The following is a 9,062-nucleotide window of genomic DNA, read 5'->3' on the forward strand; positions in this document are numbered from 1 at the left end:
TATCTCTATTAATGTGATTATTAGCCGAGCTAGAACTGAGAAGATGAGAACTTCGAAAGGTTTTTTTTTTTTGCGGGGGGTGGGGATGCCTTCACAAGGTATATGAACTGCTAACTAGGTAACAAATTACTTAATTATAATTTGGAAGGTCATGGTAATTGTCCTTAATGTATATACAAGCTATCTCTGTTCGAGCAAAGTGAAATGGAGGTTTGATCACTGTCTCTCAAACATTATTCATTAAGAACCATTTAGATCATCTGGGCAATATTCCAATAAATCTTAGAGTTATTTTTAGTTTTATTTTTTATTTTGGCCTGTATTGCTCTTTTTTGTACTTGAAGGTGAAGACATTATTTTCTACTATTTTGTGTTTGCCTGAAGAGCTTGTACAATATTGAGTCGATTGCACTCAAAACTATTATGAGCTCAAAGATGCAAATGAATGAAAAATAACTTTCAAAATTCTTCAAAATAGCTCTAGAAGGTAACTTGCTGAGAAAATGCATATAGCAATGGAATGACGTTATTTAGCTCTGTGAGGTGCTGACTAGAAAGCTACAATGTAATGGCTTAAAGGACTGTATTTGTTTATAGATGGAAATTACAAGTAGCTCTAGGGGCTGAAATTTTGTGAAAATATCCATTTTATAGGTCTTCTGGTTGGCCTGCTTACATATATGTACAAACAGGTTCTTTTGGCACGAGGGCCAGAGAACTGATTATAAACAAAATGTGACTGTTAAACCAGATATATAATTACTGATGACTGTAGTTAGCTTTTCTCAGGTTTAATCAGTTTGAAGAATAATGGTACTTCGAAAATTTATGAAACATAATCCCTTGTACAAAAGCTAATTAATTTTATTTTCTAAAGCACAGAATTAAATAATAGCTAATCAAATACAGAATTTGAATATTATTATGTTAAGAAACCACACACACATACACAAACATATAGCTTACATGTGCATATGTTTATTACATAGTTTCTAAATGATCTGAAGAGCCAAAGTTTATTCTACATATGTTATCAAGCTGAGAACTCTAACGTGACAGTAGTGTATTTGCAAATTTGAAAATAGGATAAGAGAGATGAGACAGTGGGAAGAAAAATGAAGTGCCAGAAATGAGTGTGAAAGAGCACCTGGTTGTATTATTCCTTAACTGGGACTAGAACGCTGAAGACTTTGAGAGAGAATTTATTTGGGAGAAACAAGTCTTATTTTCCTGTTTTGAGATATTTTAGAAACAGCATGTATTATGACTGTGTTATTTAATAGAAGTATCATTAAATACTGTAGGCTTTCTCGCATTACTGAGATTCAGGAAAAAATTCCATAACTAGTAAGTCAGAAAGCTTGGCTTTTCCTGCAAAATGATTAAATAAGAGGGAGAAGAATGTCAGCTAATGAATTGGCTGGACTTTTATGAACATTATGTTGAAAGGCCATGATAGGAGACCTGAACTGCATGGTCAGAACTTAGAACCAATTCAATCCAAAACTAATTTCCTCAAGTGAACAGTAAGAATTTTCTTTCTTGTAACAATTTAAAAAGGGATGACACAGAGGAAGGAAGTAGGTTTATCAAATGAAGGGCAAGGGGCTTGATTAAAAATACGGCCTCCCCCCCCGCTCCGTCACCGCCGCTCCCCATGACACTAGACCTTTCAGAAAGGGTAGGAGAGGTGATGAGAAGGGGATAAGAAAGAAGAAAATATTAATGATTCTCATTTTTGTTTTGCAATATTTATTTTTAAATGATCCTAATTCATTTTAATAGAATAAAATAATACATGGTGGTATCGGAGCTATTTTAAAAACAGTGTAGAATAACCACCAATGAAGACATTCTTTAGTTTGGAGACTTTTGTTTATTCATGAGGCACTTTCTTCTGAATAAACAACCTTGGTGCTTCTTTGATCCATTCTAGAAGCTCTGATATGATTGCACCATCCAATGGAAGGTTTAAAAAAAAATGCCACTTAACTGTATATCTATTGAACAAGATGACATAACTCAAAGGAGTTATAGTGCCAAGATTCATTTGCAATGATAAACATTGTTACTACTTAGAGCATTTGTTGAGAAGATGAAGCTGTCATTCTTTTGTTGAGAGCAAATTAACTAAGTTTAAGTGCCCTCTGAATATTCTGTAAGGCCCCTTGTTTTGGCCCTATTTCCTTACTCTATTTCCTGTAGTGGTGACAGCTATACCAAAAATCAGTACCCAGGGTTTTAATTTTGCTATCCATAGTCTTGAACCATCTTTTAAAGTGTGTAAGCATTCTGCCAAAACACAGGAGGGCAGCTTCAGGCTGGGAGAGCACGTTCTCTCATGGATTTTGCTTGGCTTGTCCAGGCTCATGAGCTCTTAGGGTTGTTTCTTTTGTGACTGCTTTCCCCATGAGGCCTCCACCCAGGACAGTCATGAAAGTATCAAGAAGTACCAGAATAAAGATGACTTTCCTCATAAAAATTACATTTTCTGAAAACAGACACTAGTATGAGATATTATTTCAGCATCTTATTAAAAAAAAAGGTTGTACAGAACCCCCTCTTTTTAATAAGTGGTACTTTTCTACTAAATCTGAAACTGAAACTGACAGCTCAGAATATTCTAACGACGGAAGATAAATATTTTGATCTCGTGATTTATAATGTGAACAGAAAAGGGGATCTATGGAAGGTAACCTCACAGAGTGATCTGATCATGAATTCCTAACTGGGCAGGTCATGGTGGGTAGTCACACTCCAGGCCTATAACTTCTTTTGTAAAAGGTATCTTTGCTGTAAACCAGCCCTGTCCACTGGTTCTGTGCATCTAGGTCAACACACCATTGAAATGCCTTTCTTTAGACCCCTCCTTCTAAATCCTGACCACCCTCAAGAGAGCACATAATCTTAAGTATTTTATAATCCGATTCCTACCTTGCTTTCTCTCCCTTCATGTAATCTTCCTTATGCTCCCACCCCCTAAAGTCCCAATGCATAAAGGAAGCTGAAAATTTTCATTTCTTTGAAGAATTTTTCTCAGTGTGTTGAGGTATCCTCTCTTTCATTCAAATACATTTTAATAAAAATTCTCTATAGATTTGAACATTCTTATATCAATAATAACAAGAAATATATACTTGATCTTCATCCCTGTTTCTGGCACAGAGCTCCTAACACCTCTGGAATTTTCTAAGTGATAAGATCAATAATGATGTCTTCTATTATATTAATGAGGTGACTTTTTGGAATGTACCTAGGATAGAGTTTGATTGCCAGGAGAACCAACCATGTGATTAGAGAATTGCAACTTTAAATCCCACTCCCTTGACCTCCTGGGAAAGGATGGAGTTGACTTTAATCACCAATGGCCAATGATTTAAATCAATTATGACTATGTAATGAAACCTCCATAAAAATACGAAGAAGACAGAGTTTGGTGCAACACAGAGATTTCCAGGAGACTGGAGCACCTGGAAAGAGCACGGAAACGCCCCATGCCTTCCCCACAGCTTGCCCTGTGCATCTCTTCCATCTGGCTATTCCTGAGTTATACCCTTTTATAAGAAACTGATGATCTAGTAAGTAAAATGTTTCTCAGAATTCTGTGAACTGTTCTAGTTTAATGGACTAAACCCATAATGAGTGGGATTTGATACTGTTTCTAGGTAGACGTCAGAATTGAGTTAAATTGTATAACAATCAACCGGTGTCAAAAGATTGGTTGTTGATGTGAGGGACACCTTAACCCCACTCCATTCTACCATGTATACAGGGATATTTATTCTTTTTATAAACTTGTTTGTTTGTTTGTTTGTTTATATCTCAGGAATATTATTTCTGAGATCCTTGATATTATATGTACTTATACTTCATTAATCTATTCATTTACATTGCTGTTTGGTATTTCATTACATAAATACGGCATAACTTATTTACCAATGTATACTAGTCAGGGAAATAATGCTAATTCCTGTCACAATCTCAACATCATAGCTGCTAAATATAATAGAAGGTTATTTGTCTATCATTTTGCAATCTGATGTGGATCAGTTTGTGAGTGTGGTGTGTGTGTTTCGGGGGGAGAGTGAGAAGTGTCTGCTCTATGTAGTCATTCAAAGATCTATTACAATTTGTCATGAGGCTCCTCCATACGTCACTTGACTTTAAAGTTATGCCTGCATCATCCAGTAAGCAGAGAGAGAGAGAAAGGGAGTGTTGAGAAGGCCTCCTTAACTGCTGGAAATAAAACTTCTGCTCACTCTCTTAGATGAGAAATAGTTAACAGTTCCATTTCGATGCAAGGAGACTTGAAAATATGTTTTCTCTTTGTGCTCAGAAGGAGAAAAAAATTGTTAATGAACCCATAGCATTGTCTCTTTCACAGAATTCTCTTCTAGTCACTAGACATATTTTATTTTTACTCTCCACTCACACTCTTTCCAATTGAGGCAATCTGAAGTCTTATCGGAGTTAAAAATCCACATCCTTATTCTGTTTTCTTCACAAGATTATGTCTTAAAGAGCTTTGGTCCTTCATAACATTCTCTGCTATGTTTCACTGTTTGGTTTCTACAAGTGATCAGATTTTCTAGTTCTTCAGGGCCCCAAATTTGTTGACTATTCTTTTGAAAATCAGCAAATTCTCTGCTGGGCTTATCTTTTCTCTAATAGTTGCCCTCCTATAACAGTAGCCAACACACACTACTTCTTTTATTTTCATTAACCACTTTCCACTGTGTGTAACTTTCCTCATCACCCAACACCCAGCTGCTCAGTTAATGACATATTTAAGGATTTGTTAAGATAACATCTCATTTCAGAGTACAAATTACTCTATTAGTCAGAATAAACTAAGTGTTGCCAAAAAAAGTGAAAATCTCAGTGTTTTAATATGTTTATTTCTTACCCACATCTTGGTCTAATTGGGTGTTTGGTGGGTGACTTTCTCTCTGGCAATACTAGGAATCGGCTTCTTATTTCTGTGGCACTGCCATCTTCAACATGTGGCACATGTAGAATGGGAAGAGAATGTGGAAGGCTGTATGTGGGTAATTGATCATTTTTATCATTTCCATCCCCAATGCCTATATTTTATAAAAAATCTAAAGTGATAAATATCTCTCTGAGATGTGGCTTTATGAGTATTTCACATTTTCTTTCTTCTTTTGCTTTGTTCCTTTCCTTTCCTTGTTCCAAGACTCCTGGAGTAAGCATTATATCTCTTTTGTATTGAGGAAAAAATTATAATTGAATAACTTGCCTCAGAAATAAAGGAGTACATTTTACCAGATGAACTAAGCATTAAATACTAAACTGGTTAGAAAGCTACATCTGGAAAAAGCTTTTGACTATTTGGATATTTTAGGTAAAAAGTTCACATAGTTCTTCATTACAGCAGTTGTTGATCTCTGATCTCAGGCTTTAAAAGGGGACATTGAAAAATATTAACAGTGCTAATGCTTTTTGTTATTGTTACGTTATGGCTTTGTAGATCAGATGTTTAACTACTTATCTGCTCTGCATTCTTGAATCCTTTGTTTCTATGTTTCTTAAAGAAACTTCACACTTGGTTTAATAAAGTCTTCATTTCAATTTATTTATTTATTTATTTATTCATTCATTCATTTATATTTATTTATTGTCTACAGCACGTGGTATTCCTAGGCGATCTCCCATCCCAGTACTAACAAGGCCCGACCTTGCTTAGCTTCCGAGAGCAGATGGGATCAGCATGTTCAGGGTGGCATGGCTATAGACTTCTTCATTTGAATTTAAAAAATCATTCAATGCCCACTGTAATCTTATCACAGTGGGAGTTAAGGTAGGAGCTTAGGACATGTGTCTTTTCCTGAGGTCTCACACAAAATGAACATCATTAAGAGAGGAGTGGTGAAGAAAGAAAGCAACCAATATAAAAAACCATATGGGCAAATTAGCATTTAAATGGAAAGTTACAGGTATGGAGGAATTCTGTTTTAGGATTTTAAAATATGTGTCCTTGATTCTACCTTTTCACTTGGCTTCACATCTCTCAAAAATTTTATTTTTATTGTCAGCATACAAAAATGTGTAATCTCATTCAGTGACATCAGGAATCAGCTTACACTTTGGCAGGTATTGAATACATATGGTTGTTCTTAGTATTGGTCAGAGTAGACATTGTCCTTTGAGACTTACTTTTTATCACACAGTATAGCAGAAGCAGGAAATAATATGATATATTTATTATGTTTTGTGTAGGAATGTGGAATAATGCAAGGGAACTTGAAAGTGTTATTATAATATGCCCCAATCTCATTTTATTTCTTCTGCGGGAACTGTGCTTATACTGTTACCTGGGGGAGATTGCAAGGGCTTGGACCCAAATCTAAACTCAGAAAAGAAGATCCAGTTACAGGAAATGGGAGGAAGTACAGAAATAAGAAAACTCTCCAGATGGCAGACGTGTTATACTTAATAAATACTTTGGTTTCAGATACTTATTAAAAGTGCTAAGATAAGTCTAATGAGAATTTTGCATATGTATACATTTTAAGTAGAGTTGGATATATACTCTTTTTATAATGTCAATTATATCTGAGTAAAAATAAAGATGAAACCATTAAGATAAAGTAATAAATGTAGGAATAAATCATGAGACATTTCATAATAAGACATGAATGTAAAATTAATTTAGCTATTTGCTGGCCAAATCAGGCCTCTTGTGTGAGTATAAATTCTCACTATGAAATTGGAAACATATAACACAGGAGAGTATGATCCTGAAGCAGTTTTACAATGGGACACCCATCTATTAAGAAAATAACATTATGGAGTATGACTTGAAAGATAAGACTATTTTAGCTGGCTACATACATACTGTTTGGTTCATAGCTTTATAGTTTTTCTTACAGCAATAAAAATGTCTTTAGTACATATATTATATATTTCTCTCTTTGGTATCTATTACTGAAGCCTATGAATCAGTAGTTCTAAGCTTGTTTTTAGATCAAGAACCCTTTTGAGACTTTGATGAAAGTCATGCAATTCTCCAGGAATATGCATATATTTTCATAGAAAACTTTTTGCGGACCCTATCCCAGAAGCCTCTTTACAGGTTCCAAGTTAGGAAACTACTCTCAGTCATGGTTTTCTTTGTTGGTTTTTGGAGAGTCTGGGAAAAACTAGAGTCATTAGTGTTGCCCAGCTCCACCCATGGCATTCCCTGTTCCTCTCTTAGTGCTGTCTACAGCAAACAGTGTGGAGGCAGGAGGTCCCTAAAAGTTGCATTTTTCTCTGGAATAAAAATAAAAAATAATTTATTTATCCATCCATTAAACATTTGGTAGATATTTATATAAAAAGCTCTATGATATATAAGATAATAAAACCACGAGAAGCTCAGAACTGTTATTCACACTATCATTTTATTTAAAACCACACATTCCAAATAATAAAAAGGTAAAATTATATCAGTTACATTAATTTGTGCTGAACAGCATGTTGTATGCAGAATATAATGTAAATCGTAAAATGCCCTTCAAATGTTTTTATTCTTATCTTGAAGTTAGGAAACAGAAGCCAATGAAGATCATAGTGAGCAAAAAATCTAGACTTTTATATAAGAAATAGGATATATAACCTCATAGAGACCCCCAAATAAACCTGATCTAAGGCAGAAAAAAAAATTGGTTGTGGAATTGTTAACCACAAGACTTAATAAATACTTTCTTAATGATAGCTTAAATTGATATTTAGAGGACATCTTATTCAAATATAAAGTTTATGGAAGCCAATTATAAAAATATAGTTAAAAAATACAGTTTAGCTGCAGAAAGAGGTAGGTCCATGCTCTCACATGAAAGTTATTTAAGAAAAAAAAAATCATCCAGGGAAAAATAGGTCAAAACTCCCAGAAACTTTCACACATAGCAAAATGTGTTATAGTAGATTTTCTAAGATTAGTGATAAAAACCTAACCTTGAGAGCCACCAGGAAACCCAAAGAAAGAACATTCAAATTAATTGTGGGAAATATCCATTTCTATAAGCATAAATTTTCTAGGGCTGCCATAATAGATTACCACAAATTTTTTGGTATAAAACAATCAAAATTGATTCTTTCATGGTTCTGGAAGCTAGAAGTCCAAAATCAAGATGCCAGCAGGACCACGCTCACTCTGAGGGCTCTAGGGAAGAATTCTTTCTTGCCTTTTCCTAGCTTTTCTGGTGGCCCCCAGCAATTGTTGGTGGTCCTTGGCTAATAGCTGCACCGCTCCATCTTCATGTGGCCCTTTCTTTGCATCTCTCTGTTTCTTTTTTTCTGTCTCTTTATAAGAGACCTACACTAATCTGAGATGATTTAATCTTGAGGTCCTACCTTAATTTTGTCTGCAAAGATCCTTATTCCAAATAAGGTATGAACATTCTGAGGTCACAAGTGGACATAACTTTTGGGGACCACTGTTCAAACCACAAAAACATTTTTATATTGATTGACCTCAGGAAAGAGTGGACAAATATTTTATTTTAAAACTCAGAAATCATTCCTATAAATTGGCCCTCCTGAGGAGTATGTGGAAATGAAATCACACATTTCTATCCTATAAAATTTTGAAAATCTTATCATATAATAATTCATGCACAAAGGCAAGGCATGTCTGGATAGATCCTGGCACTAGTAAAATATGTGCTTATGATTACCGAAATAGAACTTTCCAGTTGGATTATACTACACTATAATTAAAGAGATTATCTTAAGCCTGTTTATGTCATTAAAAATTATATAAAAATAGTGACTGAATCTTGAAAGCAATTTTTAAGATTTGCTTTACTATAAAATGTGAATCCTCTTTTTGTTTAGGTGAGCTAAATTGCATGATCAAGATGATCTATTGCAATGACAAATGAACTAGTAGAAAAATGGGAACTTACTGAGTCATGCATGTAGCTAAGAATTCCAAGATGGTGGGATTATTTAAAAACACTATGGAGTCAAAGTGTGATATCTTTTCTTGCTCTATCTCTCCAGCCTGTCTCTCCCCCAATCCTTGGTTCTGTTTCCATTGGTTTGTTGGCTTCCTA

At 34.7% G+C, this 9,062-nt stretch overlaps 1 pseudogene; it reads right to left on the minus strand.

Moving 5' to 3' along the window:
* Positions 1–5,639: 5,639 nt before the first annotated feature.
* On the minus strand, positions 5,640–5,757 carry LOC120591332 (uncharacterized; annotated as a pseudogene).
* Between the last annotated feature and the right edge of the window lie 3,305 nt (positions 5,758–9,062).

Source organism: Pteropus medius, unplaced genomic scaffold (assembly GCF_902729225.1).
Source record: "Pteropus medius unplaced genomic scaffold, Ma_sr-lr_union100, whole genome shotgun sequence".
Taxonomy (NCBI): Eukaryota; Metazoa; Chordata; class Mammalia; order Chiroptera; family Pteropodidae; genus Pteropus; species Pteropus medius.